The 23,406-nt window shown below is 40.9% G+C and overlaps 1 protein-coding gene across 6 annotated transcripts in view; it reads left to right on the top strand.

Moving 5' to 3' along the window:
- OPCML (opioid binding protein/cell adhesion molecule like) overlaps nucleotides 1-23,406 on the top strand; it is a 1,077,798-nt gene that overhangs the window by 605,684 nt on the left and 448,708 nt on the right. The gene's annotated exons all lie outside the window — the stretch shown is intronic.

The following is a 23,406-nucleotide window of genomic DNA, read 5'->3' as shown; positions in this document are numbered from 1 at the left end:
TTGTTACACAGCAATAGATAGCTTGACAATAATAAATATTTATGAGAAAAACATTAAAATAAAAATAAATAGTTATAAACAAAAATAACTTTTAAAAAGTTCTTTCAATAGGAACACCTGGGTGACTTAGTTAAGTATCTGCCTTTGGCTCAGGTCATGATGTCAGGGTCCTAGAATCAAGTGACCCTGACATCATGACCTGAGCCAAAAGCAGACACTGGAGATAGACAGAGCAGACAAAGGAGTCTGCTTTTCCCTCTCCCTCTGCCTCTCCTCACCCCCACTCATGTTGGTATCCTCGCTCTCTCTCTGTCTCAAATAAATAAATAAAATCTACTTTTAAAAGTTTGATCAATATAGGGCTGACTAGTTATGTAAAATATAAAGTTAAGTGACATGTGTACTATGACATTGTATATAGAAGGAAAAGGAAATTGTGTGTGTGTGTGTGTGTGTGTGTGTGTGCATGCGTGTGTGTTTCTGTGTGGGGCTTATATATGCATAAGAAAATTCTAGAAAGATACACAAGAAACTTGAGTTTTAATTCTGGATAGTAGGAATGAGGACGTGATGTCAGGGAACAGGTAAGTGTTAAGTGACAATATAAATTTTCTTTCCATGTTATCCCCTTCCCTGCTGTTTGATATTCCACCATGAGTTTGTATTCTGAAATTAACACGTCCCCAAATTTTAAGACAATGAAAATTCTGCCTACTACCACCAGAGAAAACATTTTCTCTATTGCAGGAACCAACTGAAATTGTCTATGTCAACTGGAGCACAAAGCCAGTGAGAAAGATTTTTTTTTTAATATTTGAGAACATCTTATAGCCCTAACACAAGCTTCATTTTCTGTGCAGCTCAGTCCTAGGTGTTGTGCACAAAATAATAAAAAATGTGATGTCATGTGAAACAGATATTATTAGAGAATTAATTATATTTTCTTTCTGCACCTCTTGACCCCCAAACCAAAGCAATATAAAGAGCATGTTTAACCACGAGCAGAAATTAACTCAGTCACCCAAAGAGAATGGTAATTAGCCAGATGTAGTTTTAGATTACTGGACATGCCAGCTCTTTTTAAGGAGGTATCCACGTCGTGTTTTGCAGCCACTGAAATGCAGAGCTTACCAGTTTCCCACATTTTAAACATCCCTTTCAAGTGGCATCCACAATAGTGCTCTGCCGATAATGTCACAGTCCATTTAGGAAGTGATCTTATACTAGGGCTCATATGGAGGTCCATGGCATTTGGTGGTGGGGTGCATTTGTGGCTCACTGATAAGCTGATTTATATGGTGGAAAGAGGAGATAGAGGAGAAGGGTTTGACCCTGGGAGTCGTTGTCTACCGCCCATGATGTACATCCTAGCTAAGTTTGCATAGTTTGAACTAGGATCAGGCTCCCGTGTCTTTTTACCAATGTTAGGTGGATATGGAGTTCTCTAATTGAGTCTTCTCCTTTAAAGAGTCTCCTATCAGAAACCACCATTTCTTAAGTGACGTGTCTCTGATCTGAGCAACCATTTCCTATTTCAGCAAAATAGAACCTTTGGGTGTAATCATTATATATTTTAATAGAAACAGCTTTGTCATTTTTTGAATTCTTCTGTGCATGTGAAATATAGTAGATTTTTAGTTGTAGCCACTACTGAAATCTTACATAAAAATAGGAGGAGTGCTCTGAATTTGTATGTAGCTGTCAACAGTTTTCATCTCGACAAACCAAAACCCTATGCAATTTTGTAACTTGTGATATCCTCTCTTTAAACCAGACCAAACAGCAAACAACTGAACAGCAAACCTAGATATATCTTTACAGAATTCCCACTTTACATGTCGCCCATATATTATATTTTCTTGTCCAAAATATAGTCAAATAAAGAAACTGCAGGCAATATTTCTCAGTCCCAGTATTTGTCTCTTTGCATTATTTGCCTTGTTTCTTTGACAAGTTCCAAAGCAACCAACCAACCACTAACAGCCATAGACAATTACCTCATTTTTTTGGCTTCTCGAAGCCATTCAGCATTTTTTGATTACTCATTCCTAACCATCTGCTTACCCTGGTATGAGAGACATCTCACCATCTCCTCCTCTTTACTAGAAACCCCTACCCTATCTTGTTAGTGAGGCTGGTTCCTTCCCCTGTCCTAGAAAGGTAGGCATACATAAAGGATGGTAATTAGGCTTCTAATATATATTTTATTTCATATGGTGATTTCATTCATGTCTTAGTGTGTTAATTTTCCCATATGCACAGCCTCAGCTTTAATCTCTTTTTGGAACTTTGATTCTATGATTCTATGATTTTAAGATTCCTTCAGCCCTATAAATCTATGATCCTATTATGTCTAACTGCTCACCAGATATTTCCTCTTGGATGTTCCACTATCGTCTCTAACTCATCATTTCTAAGTCTAAACACATCATGTTTCTCTTCATTGAAAAGAACTGAGAGAGACTTTGTAGTTCAGCAGATCTAGGATTCAGTTTTGGGTCTCTAATTTACTTGGGCAATTTGTACAACCTCCTTGATTTGTAATTTCTTCATCTGGAAGAATATTTTTTTAAAATATCCTAGGGGTTTTATAAGGATTAAATGAGAAACAGGATGTAAAATTGATAGGTAAATACTAGAAATACAAGTCAGCACAGAATAAGTGTTAATTCTCTTCCCCTTGCATTCTCCCATCTTCCTGATCTTCCTGTCCTCATCATTCTCCTAGAGAACCAGACCCAAAACATTAGCAATGTTCTTGGGTATCACCCTAACTTAAATCAATTTTTATAAATCCCTTTTCAAAATGCCATTCACAGCTGTCCTTTATATTTATTCCCTTTGAAACAGCATAGCTGAAAGCTTCATCCCTTCACACCTGGGATATTATGACAGTTCCCTACAGCCTTCTACAACAGCCTTCTGGTTACGGGGATGACAAATTCTGCACTCCCTTCCAGTATCTTCCTGATTTACCTGTCTGTGCTTTCCACAAAGGATGACCAAATATGTGTGCCATGCACAATGCCTAACCCAGAAGTTATTTAGATGGTTCCTTCCCCTTTATTTAAAAAAAAAAAAAAAGCCAAGCAAAGAAACGTATATGGCCTCCATCATGTATAAGAAATTGTTCTTAGGCACCCTGCTCTGTATTTTACTGCTGCCTTCCCGTGGCTTTAATGAAAGCAGTATATTAATTTCTTGCACTGTCCTGCCTCCTGTGCAGGCTCTTCCTTCCCGGGGTGCCTTGTCCTCAAATCTGGCCACTTTGGCCTTAACAGGAAAGACTCCCCTCCTCTGTGAACTCTTTCCCAGGGATCGCTGCTGAAGCTCCTTTCACTTTATTCCCATAAATGCTTTCTACATTTTTGGATCCATTCATTGGGCACTTAAACTCAGGGACGTGAATCCTTTTATTTGCATGATCCCCACTATCTTGAAAGTCTTCTCACCATTTATAGAGATAGGGAATTCGTTACTCTTTTAGTTTGAGGAAGGTGAAACATTCTCTCCTTTTGGAAACCTTTAATGACCTATTCATCCTGTTTGTTTGTTTGTTTGGTTGGTTGGTTGGTTGTTTTTTTTTCACTTCTCCAGCTGATCTAGGCATTTGGTTTCTGGACATTCATTACATTCTTCACATGCCTCTCTAACAGAACTGACTGTGTTGTGGTCCCTTTCTCTTTCAGTTTTCCACATGGCAGTCTGGGTCTGTATTTCTTGTTCATCCTCATAAAAACCCAGTGGGCTTCTGAGCACATAGGAAGGGCTTCATAAATATACATTAGGTGAGGTAAGGGGGTGAAGTGGGGGAGGGGGCTTAGTGACGTATGATGGGCAAGGGTATGGGATGAATGTCAAGATTCCTGAATGATCTAGAAATACCAAGTATCTCTCCTGAGAGATATAAAAGCCACTCGAGAAAAGAGCATAGGATGAAAATATAAGACTGGAAAGCAAAGACAACATTTACCTGGCTATTTGCCGCCTTCTTTCAAGGTTTCTGTTGCTGTCTAGACCTTCTTCCTATCTGCAAACCCATTCACTTCCATCTTGATAAAGATTTATTTTTTTAAAAGATTTTATTTATCTATTTGACAGAAAGAGAGATAACGAGAGCAGGAACATAAGTAGGGGGAGTAGGAGAGGGAGAAGCATGGTTCCCTCTGAGCAGGGAGCCCTACATGGGTATCGATCCCAGGATCCTGGAATCATGACATGAGCCGAAGGTAGATGCTTAACGACTGAGCCACCCAGCTGCCCCCTGATAGGGATTTGTTATGTTACTAAAAACATGATGCACTGGATTTGGTTTTGTACTATTTTTATTTTGTTTAAAAGTGATTTGCCTTTTATTTACTCATAAAAATATTTACATGCTTAATTTTTTATTTACTGTTTTATCAATTTGGCATTTAAAATTCACTTGTTAGGTTCGGAAATGCACAGCAATCTATTTCTGATATTATTGGTCATTCCTTTTTTTGCTCTCCCACCCCCCATAAGGGGGAATGTCTCTTCTGAAATGTCCCCAGCCTGAACAGCAAATGACTTCTGGCTCCAAAGGGAATCAGCCAGAAGGAGGAGGAAGAAGTTGGGTTAAGTCTCCTTAGCCCCTAACCACAGGGCTAGAATGCAATGACAGTAAAATGTACTAATTTATCTTATTTTACATAATTAGAGTTAGGGGCTATTGAACACAGAATGCAAATGTATGCTAAATATGCAAATCAGCCACATTTCCCAGATTCAGAGAAGGGGAAATGTGGTAGCCTTATGTTAGATGGTTTCCTCTTATTTGTGAACACAACTTTTCAGCACTACAAATGCAAGCAACTGCACCGTCACAGTCGGAGCTTCTAATTTGGAAATCCAGTTTAGGCTGATTTGAAAAGACAACAACATTTTTGCAATCACTGGTGTATCCTTTATGATAGAGCTGGTTGTGCCATTTCTTCTTTTCTGAAGATAGAATTTTTTTTTTTTCCCCAAGTTGGGATCCTGCCCAGATCTTTAGTACAAGGTCTGGGCCTAACAAAAAATTCAGGCGGAATTTATGGGACTTCCCTCAACCTGATTGGTTTATACAGAGATGAGATCTTCCCAGACTTGGGCCCAGATGCAGGGACTATGGCCAACAGACCACCCTCCAGTTGTCACCTTCATCAGAGTCCTCTTGGTTACCCTGAAGCTGCTTCTGTGTGGCTCCACATCTTCCCAGAACAGCTCATATCTAGTGACAATGCCAGGTGAAATATAAACTTCCGGCCAGTGTGGCCCATGGTGGGACATGTGTGATGGGCACTACTGTCCTGGAGCTCCCACTGGACTGGCCAGGGCTGCACTCAGTCTGCATCGCTGGTTGACTTCCTTCCTTCTGATCCTTCTTCCTTCTTCCTTTCCCAGGTGTTATTTCCTAAAAACAAAACCAAAAACAAAATAACAACATAAAAACCCACCTTGAACCTCAGATTTCAATTCGGCATCTGCTTTCAGAAACCAGATCTGTTATGCAGACCTTTTTCCCTTACCTATTTCCCCCCATCTTAGAAAACTTTTTTCAAGAGCTAGGGATCTCCTCCTCTCCCAGATGCCCTTATAAGTGGATCAGGTAAATCAGCCTAACTGAGGTTTAAATGATGGCATTTCAGACAGTCATGACCCCAGAGTGGTGAGGACAGCTACTTTGAGCCCCTTTCAAAGCATGTCATGTGGATGACTGCACAGTGGTAAGGTCAGATGTATAAAGCAACTATTTTTAACTTTGTATGCCACCCCGATATTACTCTGGCCAAAACTGGCATGAGGCTGGGAATGGATAATGGGGGTGGGGGATGTTGTCTGCAGGTTAAAGTAATGTCAAACTATTTCAAAGGTAGGGGAGGAAATATGGAGATCCTGAATGGGTGTCAGTGTCAAATTACTATCTGGATTCTGTCAAGGAAATTATGTACAATTACTTGCAATTGGTATGCAACATTATTATAAGGAGTAGAATAATATGGCTATTCCACTTGTAATTTGGTTAGTAATTTGTAGTAATCTCTAGTAATTACTGTAAATGCTAACCAGTTCATTTCCTGAATCACATTTCCTTTTTGGGTGTTCACTTTATTTTGTACATTTTAATTGACATTTTGGTAAAATGTGCTAAACAATGTTTTGCATTGCACAGCCTTACCTAGGGCTGAGAGGCAGAAATGGCAAGCCAGTATTCTGCGTTCTATTCTGAGCAGCTGTATAGTGGCTGATTAATTCAAATTAATCCCTGTGTGTCTTGGTTATGGTTATAATCAAGTCAGGCTTTTTTTTTTTTTTTTTTGAACATTGAGTATCTTTGTGATATTGTAATGGGGGAAAATAAGATACCAAGTTAATCAAAAGATAAGGTCCATTGGGTTTACAAATGGAAGAGAGAGATAGACACGGACACACTTAGATTTGTAAGTTTTAACAATAGGTGATAGACACTCAAAAGAGAGTCTGTGTGTTTTCTGTATGTATGTGCAAACACAGGTTACAATTATTTAATTTCATGTTCTTAGTGACTTTACAAATTGATTAAAGAAAGCTTGGGGACCTGAAAGAGAGAAGTTAAGAAAAAATAAAAAGATGAAGGGATATTAATGAGATGAAGTGTGCTAGCATTTGGAAGTAAGGTAAAGTAGAAGTATTTAATGTCTATCTGGGAATGAGCTCAATTATAACTCTGCAGGTTGGGGATACAGATTCATTTTGGAGACAAGAAAACATGTAATTGGCACGTCTCTGAAATCTTATTTTATCTTTTAGTGAAATAGGACTCAGACTATCCCAAATGCTAGAGTTACCATAAAGGTATGATGGAATAATGCATGTTTTTGTTGATTTGCTGCTTGTTTTCCCAAAATGATCCATGCATGAAATAGACTCTCAAAATAGATCCTACTATTTTCACCAATACAAATAGAAGAAAAATCTATTTACTGACCCTGAACTGGCCTTACAGTTAATTCATTATGCTCTTTCCCAGCACAGCTGTTACCTGAGAGTTACTTTCTAGTTCTTCCGTATGAGGGTTTTAATAGATGCTCTGTGCAACTTCACACTGAAGTTTGTTATTCTCACCCATCATATTTTTATCACAGAAATGTCACTCTGAAGGCAGAAGCTCACTTTTCCAGTATCTTTCCCACTTTAATTCTTGCAAAATGTAATTTGGTTCATGGGTGTCTACTAATAACTTGCAGAGTCTGACTTCTATTTTAAACCTTCCTTTCTAATAACACTCCACGTTGTTTTTGAAATCTGCAGAAGCCTGTCCTTAGTTTGTTGATTTCTAAAAAGCTAAGAGGTAGAGAAGGTCAGAGTGGCCTTCAGTTCATTCACCCTCTGCCTTATCAGTCATGAGGCTATTCTAGGATTTTGCGGTATTGGCTGTATTTTTACTACTCATATTTCATATGTATTTTTCATCTAGTGCCTAGTACAAGGTCTGATGTAGAGCAGAAGCTGTGAAATCTCTGTAGAACAGTAATAAAAACAGAATCAGCAATTTCCATTTTTGCTTTATTTTAGATTTGGAGTCCAGTAAGGAGAATGGTTCGCTTATCCTAACTTCGTTTACCTGAAGTTCCTACCTCTGAGCCATATGAAGTGACATGTGCTAAAAAAAAGGTCATTCTGATACCTCTTGTCACCCACATTAAGCAATGACTTCAGCCTAGTGCATGGGCCACTCATTCATCTCTGAGACTTTGATGCATTTATCCTTTAACCAGAGTATGCAAAATGGAATGTGCTCAGATCCTTGGATTTTACCTACCAGTAGTCCATGCTATACTCATCATAGTACTTGTAGAGAATACAAGAACATTCCAGATATGGAGTTATGGCCAACACTTCCAATGCCAGCTGTCATCAGAGAACTACCACCAGCCAATAAAAACATTCTACCGAAAGGGTGGGTAAATTAGTATCATTACTTATATTTGTCAGAGGGGAGAAAAAAATAATAAAATAAAATGCAAACAATTAAGATAGAAGTTTCTAGGTAATATTCCTATGATCACATGTCTATGCTTGGTGATAATTCACAATAGTCTGGTCAATAGTATTTTGGAAGTGTTTTACCTGACCCCAGATTCGAGACTAGGTAAAATCTGGGGTAGGGGGCAGTATTAGCAAAGATGCTGACAAGAGCTGTCCTGGTCTAAGTGAAGAAAGCAGCCACATTTCCATTGCAGCCAACTCCCCACGGGAACAGAGAACGCCAGGGATGAGATCCCCAGGGGACTTTGAGAGCTTTCGGCCCTTGCTTTTAATATTTCACATATTATCTATTAAGACTTCTTGGAACAAGTGCATGAAGTAAGTAGGATAACTATTGTCGCCCCTTCCTATTAAGAATAAGGAATTAAGAACTGAGAAGTCAGATGAACTCTTGAGGTGACATAATTAATTTGCAGTCACGCCGGGACGAGACTCCAGTGTCCCTGGTGCTGGGTGCTGCTCTATGCTCAGTTCATTATTTGATACCATGCTTGAATTCTTGATTATCTGGAGGCCTCACATTTTCTTTCACCCTTATTCAAGGGAAGATTTCATCACCATTTAAGAAAACAACCTCTTCAGGGAAGGTGTTCTGTTATACCAGTTTTTTCTTTTCTCTTCTTTCCTTTCCTTTCCTTTCCTTTCCTTTCCTTTCCTCTCCTCTCCTCTCCTCTCCTCTCCTCTCCTCTCCTCTCCTCTCCTCTCCTTTCCTTTCCTTTTCTCCCTCACCCCTATCCCCTCTGGACAGCTTTGTTCCCATCAGTAACAGCCATAAAAAAATGCTGACCATGAATTTCAGACCTGAATAGCTCAAACCTTCTTTGCGGGTTGAGAAGACCACACTCACATTTTGCATATCTGTCTCTGCAGAATGTGGCCACTTCTCCTCACTGTGTGGGGCATAGATCACTTTTAAAAGGCTGTTGCTGCCTCTTGGAACACGGAGAAGTGGCTGGGCGGGGTTCACCAGCTTTCTGTTGCTAGTGCTAGTCAGAGAATTCTGAGGCCAAGCCCCTGCTTCTTTTCTCCAGCAAGTACAACCACTGCCAGTCATGCTTTCTGATCTAAGATCACTCCCTGGAGAAAAGTAAGCATCTTTCTGGTTTACTTTCTTTAATAGTCTGTGGTTGCAGCCCCTCCCTGACTGTACCTGTCTTGAAAAGCAAAGACCACATCCTTTAGCCCCAAAGATCCAGATTGGTGTTACACACACACTCCCTTCCTGAAGCTGCTGTATTCTAATTCCTTAGAGAGCACCAGGCATAGTTACCTTTTCTTTTCATCTTCAATCCCCACCCTCATTCTGGGCAGGGCAAGATAAAACTGGGGCACAAGCTCATTCCTAGCCTTTCCAAATATCCTACCGTCGGCACATTTATATTAGATATTGATTTCTGTTTAATAGAATAAGCCAGGAAAAATCACACTCTTTGTTGGCGTTCAAAGGATAAACCATAAAAGCCATTAAGAAGTACTGTAAGCATGAAGATGATTAATGGGACTTAAGGTGCTGTCCACCAACTATTTCCAGATAATGTCTTTGAGAGATTCCATTGCTTCTGGCTGCAGTTCAGAACTATTTATTTGCAAGGTGAAATTCTGAGTAATGATGTTTCCCACGTAGCCCTGACTGACGGTGTTAAAGAGTCGGAACTGGATGGCCCTGAACTCTGATCTTCAAGGGTTTGTGCCAAGGAGTAGCTAGGATTATTTCAGAGGTCATGCTTTGAAAGACCTTAAGTCTGCCCTCAAAACACACCTCCTTCTGGGAGCCCTGAGTCCCCTAGGCATGAGGACCTGCTGGGCTGAAGCTTTCTTGAGAAGTGATTGTCAAGAATTATTGATGCCCAACTTGTATGAAACTAGTGTGAATTTTTTCCTTCCTCACATTGAATTTTGTTTGGACTGAGGCAGTAGTGAACATCTGAGAACAATACCCTACCACGACATCCCCGAATTCCACTTAACTTTTTTTTCCCCCCTATTTGGCAGAATCTTACACAAAGTACTTCATATGTTCCAACATTTCTCAAGTTTGCCTTTTATTTGCTAAAATGATTCCATCTATGTTCATGAAAATCCCAACAGTTATTTATTGGCACCTAGGCTGCAATAATGTACATATGTCAATTTGGTTTTTTGGTGCTTGAAGGCTTACCCAAATCCCTCAAACAAAGCAGTCAGAGGAGCCCAGACTGTCTTTATAAAAGGTGAATCCCAACTACTCAGAACAGTGTCTGCCATGGACACTTCAGTAAGTATTAGATGAGTGGATAAATGAATGGATGGATGGATGGATGGATAGAAGTTACCATTTTAGGACTATCTATAATATTGTGTAGGTCACTGATTTCTATAACAAAGTTCAGGTTTGATAGAATTATTTCCAATGTGCCAAAGATAAAACCAAGACCGAGCAGTGACTTTCCCAAGGTGATAGAGACAGGGTTTAAATAAAAGACTACATCATTTTCTAATCTAACACAGGGAAGAGGGGATCAGGAGTAGGTGGCATGCATACATTTTACTTTCTACTTTAAATAAAGCAATTGATTATACATTGTTGCAAAAATGGAAAATTTCATGGATTCCAAAGTGCACATCCCCTTTCTTTGGGAATATTCCAAATACAATACTTGGCATGCTTAAAAGCTTATGTAGATTTTACATGAGGCAATCTTAACATTCCATTAGGATCTGAGACTGTTCCTTAAATATTTAGTTGGGCTGGGAGTTATCTGAAATCTTTTCTGGTAGTTGGAGAGGAGGGAGATTTTGGTTCTATTTCGACCAAGAAAGGCATTTTTAGTTGTGTTAAGACTGAAACCCATACTTCCCAACTTCTGTTTCCACTTTGCCTGACTGTTTGAGGAAGCATCTTTGATTTCTCACCAATCCCTGTTCTCCAGACCTGCCTGGTACCAGGTACCTCACCTGAAAACAGGTTGTTAAAGCAGTTTTCTTCTACTGATCCACCTTTGGGGCTTTATTCATAAGGTTTCCTTCGGTTCCAATGTTGTTTAACCAAAGCCCATCTATTGGTGGGTTTACCTGCCTGTTCTGAGTCATGTAACAGCTTTGTTTTTTCCTTTGACCCAGAGGCAAGAATGGGGGGAGGCTATTTCCTAAGAACAATCCAAAAGTTCCTCTGGAGTATTCCCAAATAGCTTGTGGTTGAAATACATCTTTCCAGAGAAGATAGCTTGTCCCTTAGGGGGAAAAAAATGTTACTTCCTTACTCCATTGAATTTCAATGATTATTTTCTCTCAACTGCCATAGGTTTCTTCAGAGTAATCAGCAATGCCATCCTTATATTCAGGATACAGATAGATTTTCTATCAACCTAGCCGGGTTCTCATTGTTTATCACTGAAAATAATAATAATCGTAATAATAGTAAACATACCCACCCTGATTATGATTGACAAAATGTCATGGGGGGTATATAATTGATTGTAGTCAATTAATACAGATAGTCAATAAATATAGATAGGGACTCAAGAAGGGGCCTGTACCCAGAAAGAACGCACCCCTCTTTTCATGGAGAATAATAGGAAACCTGACCCTGGGCTGGTGTGGAAAAGTGAGGGCCTGATCCAGAGAGTTACAGGATAATTACTTATTTCTTTAGCAACCAATTTTCAAAACAGCATGGGGGCGAGGGAGAGAGGTAAATTTGTTGTATCTGAGCAGTATTTTATTTTTAAAAACAAATATACAAAATTGAGTTAATGCTAATGTTAATTAATGCTTTGATTACATTTTAATCCATCACCTTCTTTCATTTAGAGAGTTCTTGCTTGCTTTACTTACTTTTCATCTTGCTTCACATTTATTACTTTTCACCGTGTTTTTAAAGATATATGATTCTTTCTCCTTTTGTTCCCCTTCAACCTAGCTCCAGCCCCAGGTTAATTTCCATCTTTCTCCTTTTATCGTTACTGTTGTTTATCCCTCTTCTGGTTTCTTTCTCCTTACCCTTTATCTTGGCTTTGTTACCACAGATCCCCTCACCTTTGCCAGTGACACACCCCACTCCACTGGGTGATAAGGATGCTTTGTTCCAGGATTTATTTATTTATTTTCTTTCTTATGTTCTTTCTTTTTCTTTTTTTTTTTTTCCATTTTATTTCAGTGTTCCAAGATTCATTGTTTATGCACCACACCCAGTGCTCCATGCAATACGTGCCCTCCTTAATACCACTAGGCTCACCCAAACCCCCACCCTTCTCCCTTCCAAAACCCTCAGATTGTTTTTCAGAGTCCATAGTCTCTCATGGTTCATCTCCCCCTCCAATTTCCCCCAACTCCCTTCTCCTCTCCATCTCCCAGTGTTCTCCATGTTATTCCTTATGCTCCACAGTTAAGTGATTTTCATCCCAATAAACAAGCAAGGACTTGTATCCCAATTCCTCTCTCCCAGGGGAAGCCTGTAGTATGGTGGGGGGTGGGTGTGGGGAGGGAAGCCTGTCTCTGTAGCAGCACCTGAAGGGTTCTTGGATTCAAAAAGAAACGAAAATGGTTTACTTGAAGGAATGCATGCCCTCTAATTTGGTTCCAGACTCATCATCGAAACATTTAAATTCACTAAGATGCCTAATTTTAATCTGCATGTACAGAAACATTGATCAAAAGGAGAAGCAGCAGAAGCTTTTAAGCAGAACCATAAAGTGCTTAAAGTGGAGTTTCCATGAAATCTAAATTCAGCCCAGCTTGCAAAATGATCACGGGAATCTATTGATTGGACTTCTGACCACTCCTGGAAGGAAGAGTGAGTCTCTTTTTTGACAAGATAAGAAGAACCTCAGCCTGAAGGGTAGCCTCAGCTTTTACAAGACAACAAGGCAGAGGGTTATAAAACAGACCCCTCTGTGCTGAGGGCTTCGGTTTTGAGGAAGACCAGCAGAGCTTGCACTTCCTTGCAGGAAGTTGTGTGTGTTAATTGCCTCTGCACTGCCGGCCACAGGACTTCCCAGACATCGAAGCCCTTCCTGGAATGGAGAGGGCTCATCCTATGGTGTAACTTATGACAGTGAACAGATAGGGAGCCAAGGTAGCATGGCAAGAAGAGAAATTGAATAATGTAGGAAGGCAGCAATATTAGGAATGCAGAGCCCTGTTCATATGTCCCTTTATTCACTCATTATCATCTCCCAGATATAAACTTAATTATCTCAGAATAGCAGTTTAAACAAACTGGGGATCTCAGATCGTTTGCATCTGGTAAGGTACCTAAAAGTTCTGGGGCTTCAGATCCTATCTGTAAACTGGGAATGAGCATGGTGCCTCTTCAAGTCTTCATTGTAGGATTGGGTGATGAGAATGCAAATCAGCTGCCAGCTGCTAGGTCGGTGAACTGGACCAGATGGGCTTGCTCAGTCTTTGGCTCCTTACCCGTAGAGTGAGGTGACTTAGTGCCCTGCCCTCCTCTGCACAGCTTGCCAGGTGTGGAGGGGCTCATAAAATGATTACATCCTTGGAAAGCCTTTTACACCTGTGGTTAGTTTACCGACATGCTGTTGCTGGGTTGCAGTGTTCTTTTCTCACGGAGGTCAAGAATGAATCTCTCAGGCACTAAAGGGTGAAGTGAAGTGAAGTGAAAGTTTATTACGTGAAGGCGAGAACAGAAAGAAAACGGGGGGAAAAGCCTTCTGGAGTGAGAAGAGTCCTGACTGGGTTACCACTGAGGGCTTTTATGGTCTGTCTTTTATAGAAAACTGACCAGGGTACTTGATGTCACCAGTGGTAGTACCATGTTTACTTCCCCTTCAAAGTTTGGTAAATTTCAGTGGCTAAACTTGTAACTAGCATGAAAATATCTTATCTCTAACATTTAAGACAAGCAAGGTGGTTTCCTTATGTTCCTTCATCTCTGGTTCTGTTTGAAATTATCATGAAAATATGTGATCTGTAACATTTCTCCATATCTGGGATTTCTGTGAGCCTGGTTGCATAGCCCCATACCTGTCTCTATCGACCTAGCCCTGCCTGTCCCTTACTCAATGCCAGATGTGAAGCAGCCCACCGCATGTAAGTCTCCTAGAGATGAATCATGTTCAGAGGCTGATTTAATAATAGCAGAATAGTTATGAAAAAACAAGTATACTCTTAAAATGCGTTTAGAGTGTAGGTGACATTCATCTGGGTATCTTTAAAGATGAAAAGAATGGTTCCTTTTGTTCATCCTCTCAAGAAATAACTCTTGAGCACAAACTGTATGCCAGGCACTGTTGTACAAATGTGAACATAAAGAACAAACAAACAAAATCTCTGCTCTTGACAGAAACAGGTCAATAATTTAAAGCCATGTGATGTGTTAGTGCTAATGGGAAAAATATTGAAGAGGGGTAGGAAGTCCTGGAAGGAAGAGATGAAATTTTAGTGTGGATGAGACTGAATTTGGAAACAAGGACAAGTCAGCCAGAACCAGGTTTGGCAAAGGATCATGATAATCCCCTTGGGTGAAGCAGATCTGGTTTAACAGCAAAAGAAAACGAGTACATGAATGAGATGTATTCACAGAATAAGAAAAATCATCAGTTTTCTGGAGGGTTTGGCAAAGCTGAAGTCAATTCCAGCAATAGCAGCTGGATACATTCATTCACAGTATGGGTGAGTATGTACTCTGAGCCCGGTGCTGATGAGGGGGTGATCCAAACTACAAGCACCCCCGCCTTCGTGGTGCTCATTCCTGTGGAGGGAGATCTCAGAGGATAAATAATGAGCATAGCAAATAAGTAAATGACATAGTGTCCATTGGCTTAATTTCACTGCCCTCAAATTATATGGCAGTATTACAGGCAATAATGCCACATTTGCTGGAAAGAGCATGGGCTCTGAGATCAGGTGGATATCCTCCTAGCTAATTTCTAGTCCTCTGTCTTCAGTCAAGTTGCTTAAGCTCTCCCAATGCCAAGTTTCCTATTTTTTAAAATGGAATTAGCAATATTTCTCATGTATTTGCCAAAATATCGTCAATGTGGTTAAAGAATCTAGTATGCAAGTAGGTAGAAGAGAGTAGGTAATAAATGCCATCATTTAAGCTGAATAATGTAGAATAATAGTGTAGGTAACAATTACAATTTCTACCTAATTTAAGTATATACTGTTTGATTGTTTTTCCTTGGACAATTTTCATTACTTTTTGCTACACTTTGTAAATGGGCATGGATATGGTTAAGTATATCTGCTCTCAGACTTGCCCGTACCTTCTGGTATTTTTCTGAATCTTTGAGGCGGTGAAATCACCCATATGCATTGTGGCTGACTTTATGCAAATTATGCTTGGTACGCTAAGAAAGCTGCAGAGAATTAGCTAAGGCACTTCTGCCCTTCAAGAATCTTGCTGAGGAAATAGTGGTCTGCCTAAGACTACTAATGCAAAAATAATACACTGTATCAGATAAGGGGTACAGATGATGCAATGGCATTTCTTCTATTTATGGTAATAAAGGTAATAACACTCGTGTGAAAGTTTTTAAAGGGAAACCTCACGAAAGTGGAGTCCCCAGACTGGAAGGGGTAGCAGTGCCACTCAGTGTCAGTTCAGCAGAACTGTCAATTATAGAGCCCAACAGAAGAATCTCAACCGGAGAGAATGGTCAGTTACAGGCCCCAGCAAGAAAAGAAGTGCATTACATCTCTTAGTAGAAATCCTCTACTCCTACACCTCAGACAGACAATGAGAAACTGTCAACTCTTGCTTTTCTCCAGTGGACTCCTTTCAAAAACAACTCCTCCCCACTTCCTCTTTCTCCATGATGTAGTGTTTTCCTCCTCTGTTTGTTGGACTTGCCTATAGTTTTGCCATAGCTTACATGTCCCGAATTGCAGTTCTCTGCTTTTCCTAAATAAACCCATTTTTCCCGGGAAAATAACTTCAATTTTTTTTTTAAAGGTTAACATTAGCAAATTACCAAATTCTGTTTAAAGATAAAAGAACTATTATTGTCTCACTATCTCATTTTTACCTTTTCTGCCTCATTCCTCCCGGCTGGTGGGTATTTTTTTTAAGACACATATGTGTATGCATATAGTCACACACATACCATGCAATGATATACTTTGCTGTCAGCGACACTATACGTAATCCCAGTGTTCTGTCCCTCACCCTTGAGAACTCAGGGGTCTGCTCAACTCACCTGGGTCTGCTCTCAGTGCTCCCTCCTCTGACAGCGCTGGGGAGGCCCTGGGTCTCCTTCATGTGACAATAGGATGCACCCTGGAAGGCAGAAACTAGTCTGAGATAAGCCCTTGCTCACCAAGTGATTACCAACTCCCTGGCCTCCCTAACTTTCCAACACAAAGCTGTATAGAGAGGACAGACTTATCAGAATCTGGGGATGATTTCATGAAAAAGAAACAGGAAAACAGCAACACGGTGTTACATATTATTCCAGAGTCCTTAGGAAAAAAACATTAAGCTTCCTGGGGTGAAAGGGGAGGGGGCACGTCTCCTTATGCTCCAGTTTCCTGTCTTAGCCAGAAGGAGCCTTTCCTTCATGTACTCATGCAGTGAATTGCTACACTGCCCACTAGGAAGGTTCCCCTCTCAGCTCACAGATGCAGATGCTCATCCCAGCCAAGGTTGCCTTCAGCCCCATGACCTCCAGCAGCACACCTTCCCTATCTGCCTCCTGGGCAGGGAAGGGAGAGCTGTGCCCACAGCCTGCCGGCCTGCTTGCACTGAGAGCAAATTTGTGGTCGAGTTCACACATGAGCACTCACAAATGCACGCACAGGTGCATACGTGCACCTGAATAACCCACTCTCAAAATCAAATGATTCTCCAAGACCGTATAGCCTAAATCCACAGACACCTGTTCTTAGCAGCAGTGTCATCGAGCACCATCACCCTGGCCGTCATGCAGCGAGCTGCAGCTTCAGCCCACGGTCCTTGAGACCATGAGAAACAGTGGCCCTGTGGAGTATGTTTCCCAACAGAAATTCAACCAGAAAGTTTTCCTTCCCCTAGGCAGAATCTTCACTCTGCTTATTCCCATAGAGACATAATCAAAGGAGGTGACGAAGTTCATTCTAACTATTTAAGGGGCATGTGCATCGATATATAGAAAAATCAAGCCACTCATCTAAAACAACATGATGCCTCCAGTAGTGACGCTGTTTGTGATCCAAATCATCGGATTATTCATCTTCTTTTCTTCTTGCTCAATTTGATGCAGTCTGTGACCCTAACCATAGACAACATGCTCTTATTTTTTAACATCATAGCCGCAGTAAAAAATAAGTAAATAAATAAATATAGGAAACAGGTGTGATCTCATTGGTTAAAAATACCCTTAAAATAACCTTTCCTCCACTATTTTTTTTTCCTCCACTGTTTTTAATCCTTGGTCTCATTGCCAAATTGGGAGAAATTGAGAAGAGATAGCTAGCTGTTGGTGCCTCAGTTGCTCCATTTATGAAGCTGAGAAAATAACACTTTACACCTCCCATTTCCCACAGAAGTAGGGAGGCTTAATAAGTTAATGCAGGAAAAGCACTTTGTACTCCCAGAGTACATTTCACTAAAGAATATCAAGGTATTACCATGCCTATTATTAATAAATAGGATTGGCCTGAGCACGGAGCCCCAAGAGAACTTCATTGTTCCTTCTCTGCATGCAGATTGGGTGCCATTTTCTGTGAGCCTCTTCACTTTGCCTGCCAACAACCTGCTCATTAACCTACATAATAACACTGTTTTGTACTTTTCCACTGCCTTTCATTCCGGGAACTCCAAATGCCCTGCTAGCACTATTAAATCAAGGATCGTTACATGTAGGTAAGGTGTTACAAGTGCCATTAAACTTAGCAGGTGGGTGGGTAGCGGGATCAGAGGAACGGAAAGGTGGGGGCAGGAAGTCATAGTGACTTCTCGAGCCAGCCCTGCTAACGGGGTCTACGTGCCTGCCCCAGAGACTAATACCTCCTCGGCTCAGTGGGTCTTCCCATCCTCCCTTCCTGAAAGCCCACTCTAAAGGGTAAGAAAATCGCAGTGCATTCACAGGCATGCTCTGTTTTCAGCTACTTCCATAAAGAAATCAATTCAATTTGTCTGACAGTCTACTTCTCCTGAAGCTCTGCTGGCAGAAGGTTTAACTTTATATCATCTTCCACAGCCCCAAAACAAAACAACCATTTTATTTCATCCTCAGTGAAAGTAACTTCTATTTATCTTGGTGAGGCTCCCGTGCTAGCTAATCTACAGTCACCCGTCGGATCGCCTTTGTTCTTGGCACCTTCTGGCGGTTGCATCTTAGTGCGTGAGACTGGAAGTCCACGACAGAGGAAGCATGCTGTCATTTTAATGAATGGGGTTCTCTTCCAGTGCCACTCTTCCCAACAACGGGCCATTTCCATAGCCATCAAGATGTCAGATGCAAAATAAAACCAGTTGCGGCATAGGACTGTGCAAAAGGCAATTCAGATTATTATTGAATTGTGTGGCTGGAAGGGCCTGGGAGACATCGCTTTGCTCCTCACTACTTTTTTGAGATCTCCCTCTAATTGGAACAAAATTATCACCAATTATAACATAACGTTTAAACCTCAAAGGACCTGAGTAAGTGAAAGAAGATGGGATGTGTGAGGCGTTGTGTTAAGAAAATAGCTAAGCCTGGGCTTGTTTCTCTCAGCACCTCGCTTTTCGCTGCCATCTCAGACCTTTAGAAGTTGATCCGTGAATACAAATGAGCAGGAGCATAACGTGGCAGGAAGAACAAGAGGTTTGCACAGATTTGGCTTCAGAGCTGTGTGATCTGAAGAAAGTTGCTTGCTGTCCCCAAACCTTGTTGTCCTTGTCTGTGAGTTGTGGGTAATGAAACCAACGGTGTGCCTCACAGTGTGGAACTGATAACTCATGGGAGAACATTTAAAGGTCTTTTGTATATTCTAAAATTCTGAGCAGATATTCATTATTAATATTATGAGTTGTAACTAAGCCTCATTACAAGGAAAATCCGCACTGAAAAATATGCAGTGCCTCTCAAACACGGACAGAAAAGACGTTTTGCCATCCACAGTAGTCCCTTGTCTATTAGATGACTCCCTTCTTTTGGTATAATTTGGGGTGAAAAAGTAGGAAATTGGCCAGAAAAGCAATAAGACCTCCAGGTGACTAATCAGGATTCTCTTCCTGGCACAGTGCTTTAGAAGAGAATCCTGCAGTGCTTAGAAAGTGTTACAGTAACACTAAAGGTGCATCCACAGCTTTATACCATTAGGATTAGCATTTGACAATTTAGTAATGAACTTTATAGAGTCCCCTTGGTTTTGCAGAATCCCTAGCCTCACAATGACTTCACTTGGATAAATGACTTAACCTTTTTCTGCCTCAGTTTCTTCATGAATAAAACAATTTATACCCTTTCGTATTTTTACCTCATAATGTCGTAAGAATCAAAAGCAATTATATGTGCAAGTATGCAGAAATGTTCGCTGTAATTTAGAATCTCATTAAGGTTGAGTCTTACTTTTTATGTGCTATCATTTTTAGGCGACTTTTTCTTCTTGCAGGGCAGAGAGAAAGATGGCCAGAGCTGATCCTAAGAGTGCTCCAAGGAGATGAAATTTCTAAGAGTAGCAGGATGAAGTGAAATATGAAAAATGTCAGCTGACCACCAGGAATAAACAGATTCCTGGCAATAGCCATTATTAGATGGTGGAATTGCCTCGCTCAGGAAGTGGTAGAAACATTTACTGCTCAACTGGATAAAGTACTCTCAAGGGCCAGATGACCTGCCATTTCCTTCTACATTATCGATGAGTTTCTTCTAATAATAATAAAACGGCTGAAATTGGCTATAGTGCTCTAATCACTCAAGTATAGGTTTCTAGCTACATCATAATTATGTCTGGCCATGTTCTCAGATAAGTTATCTCTATTTGGCCTTGGCCTTGGCGACTTCTCTAGTCAGTTTGCTGCTGGGTCTGCATCTGCAAAGAGCTACCTTAGTGTCTACACTACTCTAGCATTACATGCATTTAACAATGTGGAGTGACTGTGGTTTTCTAAACAATGGGTTGTGTTCAAGCAGCTTCAGCAACACCAGGACAGTGTTAAGCTGTTTAAATGCTAATACTGAGACCAAGGAGGGATGGTAGCTGACCAGGAGCCCTATTTCCTCTGCTGAGTTAAGCATATGATTCAGCTTCTTCTATTTGTTCAATTGTAGTAAACACTTTTTCACAGACTTTTTACAGGGCTTGCAAAAAAATGCCTCCTAAGCAAAGATAGAAATGTACAGTTTCTTTTTTATAACAGTTTTCGAAAATACACTTTTTTGAATTGAAAAAGCTTATGGAAGAATGAGGAACTTCTCACAAAACAAACCATATTTGATATTTACAAATGTTATTTACTTGTTATTAAATTCAGTTTGTAAGAAAATATATATTAATATATACCTCTATTATTTTTTTTCTTACTTTCTAAAACTAAGTTTTGAGGCTGGGCTCTTGAAGACTTTAGCAATCCCTCCAAAGCTATTTTCCTTTCTTTTTCTTTTTTTTTTTCCCCTGCTTTGGTAGGAATACAATGATTTAGTATTCCAGCCCCTCCTATGACTTGCCAAAAAAAGAAAAAAAAAAAAAGGAAAAAGAAAATCTCACTTTCAGAATAACAAAGAAATTTTTTTTTTAAAAATATTTTATTTATTTATTTGAGAGACAGAGATTACAAGTAGGCAGAGAGGCAGGCAGAGAGAGGAGGAAGCAGGCTCCCCGTGGAGCAGAGAGCCTGATGTGGGGCTCGATCCCAGGACCCTGGGATCATGACCTGAGCCGAAGGCAGAAGCTTTAAACCACTGAGCCACCCAGGTGCCCCCAAAGAAATTTTTTTAAGCATAACGATGTTTCAGTAAATCGAAGCCTAAAATGATGACTCATGCAAGAAAGAGGTAGTGCGTGGCCAGGTGACTACTCCTAATTCTGCTTCTGCCTCACCTTTTTGTAGTAGCCAGGCCCGTTGCCCATGTTCCCACTACCATGTGACTTCTTGAAGCTGAGCCTGGCTTTACCTAGCCTGATATTTCTGGCTCTTAGCAGAGTGCCTGGCACCCAGTGGGTGTTCAATAATTGTCTCTGGTAATAAGCTCTAGGGGCCTTTCCAAAGATATTACTGTTTTTTTTTGTTTGTTTGTTTTTGTTTTTGTTTTTGTTTAAACCATTTTAGGAAAGACTCTCAAAGAACCTTCTATAAAAAAATATAGGTGCCCCCCCTCGCCAGAGAACCATTTTGAATTGAGGTGTGAAACCTGTGGTCCATCTTTACCTTGTGACTCCAGATTTTATACATCTTTCTTTCCTTTTAATCTGAAGTACATTTCCCTGTCCTACATCATGGTCATAATTTCATTCAAGTTTATTGAATTCCTGCTTGTCATTTCTATTAGATCCTACACTTCATAGACTACTGATGGCACAGAATTTTCAGACCCCATCTTTTCACTGTCCTTTACAGTTAAAGTGCTTTTTATTTGCACTTTATTCAGAGGGTCACTTGGGCTGCTTGAGGTGGAAGCCTTGGTATCATGACCTATATTTTATAGACGAGGAAATGGAGGCTCTGAGATATGCAGTGAATTGACTGGAGTTGTGTGGTGTGTTGGTGGCAGATTCGAGCCTTCCACACATGTCCTGACTGCAGATCCAGTGCTATTTCTGGGACGCCACTCAGACTCCAGGCGTTTGCTGACTCTTTGATGCTATTTACAGACCTTTCACACGCGCCACCAACTTGCCAGTGTCCGGGGTGTAGAAAACTCACCATCTCTTGATGTTCCTGCCATCTTGGACTGCTCTGACTTAGAAAGTCCCCCAGCTCAGAATCTGTGAAATTAACTTTCAGTCAACAAACCAATTCAAGAATGTTATTGAAGACCTACTGGATGCCGGAGCTGCCTTCCCTCTGTCACTGAATGCAGTCCAGATGCCAGGAGTGCCTAGGATGGTCAGCTGACTGAAACCTAAAGCTGCAAAAGCTGTAGCCTCTGGATGTGAAAACAAAACCAAACCAGGCTGGGGCCTAGAAGTGACTAAAGAAAGAGAAGTTGGAGGAGGGAAGGGAAAGGACAGCCAGATGGAGGGAGATGAACTCAGGTGGAATGAGGGCCAGTGGGAGGACATGATGGAGATGTGGGGAAATCTCAGGTGGATGGAGAAAAACCCAAGGAGAGGAGGGCTTAGAGCCCACTTTTGCACGGGCACAGAAAGCAGATCGCTAGATTAGGATCTGCTCTCCAAAAAGAGTTTATGTGCTGAACTTTGAATCTAGACATAGCTTAATCAGATCAATTAATTGAAGTTGTGTTGTTGTTGCTGCTGTGGTCTAGTATAAGAGGGTTGTCCACAATTCCACTTTTCTGTGTCTGGATATGAAGTGCACATGGCCCAGAGCTCCAGCTTGTGGACACAATGACCCACATTCTAGTGGAGCCCGCAGAGAATCATCAGATTTTCTTGCAGCTGTCCCGGAAAGGCCGAGCACATTCACTCTGGAGCAATTCTGCGCCTGTTCTTCTGTTGACCCATCTCATTTAACTCTTCAGCCTGCTACCACGTTGCCCTTGTGGCCACAGGGGCACTGAGACATCAGAGCACCAAATCCCAAGCTCTGCTGTGAAGGCGGAATTTGGGGAAGATAGCAAAGAAGGACCTTTTATGCCCTTTTATCACCTGCGCCCCAGAGAACACTGCTTGTGTCTTTACACAGTTTCTCAGACTGTGACTCATTCAAACCCGACCTTTCTCTCTGTAGGGACTCAGAACCACTTTATCCGGGATGTGGACACATACCGTGCCCTATCCAAACCATGTGACTCTGTTTGCCACTGGATATATTTATTTGTTCCTCTGTCCAAAGCTCCACTGTACATTCATTTATGCAAGGCTATCTCTGGTTGCAAACAGCAAGACTGGATGCTGAAGTGAGCTCAGTGGGTTCAGGATTCCCTGCTGCAAAAACATTGAAGTCCAAGTAATGCCCCTTACAGCCTGACGAGATGGAGTAAGGAGGGTCTGACCTTCAGTGCCTATCCTGGGAAGCACGTATTGATCCTGCCCCCAGCAGAAGTGTACATACTGTACGTGGAGAGTCATCTTGAAAGAAGTGAGAGGAATGCTTTCTATACAGAAAATATGTTCTTAACCTCAAAGAAATATCTTAGCGTCACCATGCAAGATAGGGGTTTGCATAAAGGGTTAGCTTTATGATTTATAATCTTCTTTTATGAAAGAAGAGCCTGAGAACTTTAGGTCACACTTGTGTCTAAGGATTTGAAATATTTTAATCCAAACAAAAAAGCTTTCAGGAAGAGTTTAGGTGCCAGGGAATTTTTTTCTGTAGCTCTCAAGGATGAGGCAAGGAAAGGTTAG

This window comes from Lontra canadensis, unplaced genomic scaffold, assembly GCF_010015895.1.
Source record: "Lontra canadensis isolate GAN:19392208 unplaced genomic scaffold, GSC_riverotter_1.0 scaffold36, whole genome shotgun sequence".
Lineage (NCBI taxonomy): Eukaryota > Metazoa > Chordata > Mammalia > Carnivora > Mustelidae > Lontra > Lontra canadensis.
The sequence above is the reverse complement of the archived record's forward strand: the minus strand, read 5'-3'. Positions and strand labels throughout refer to the sequence as shown.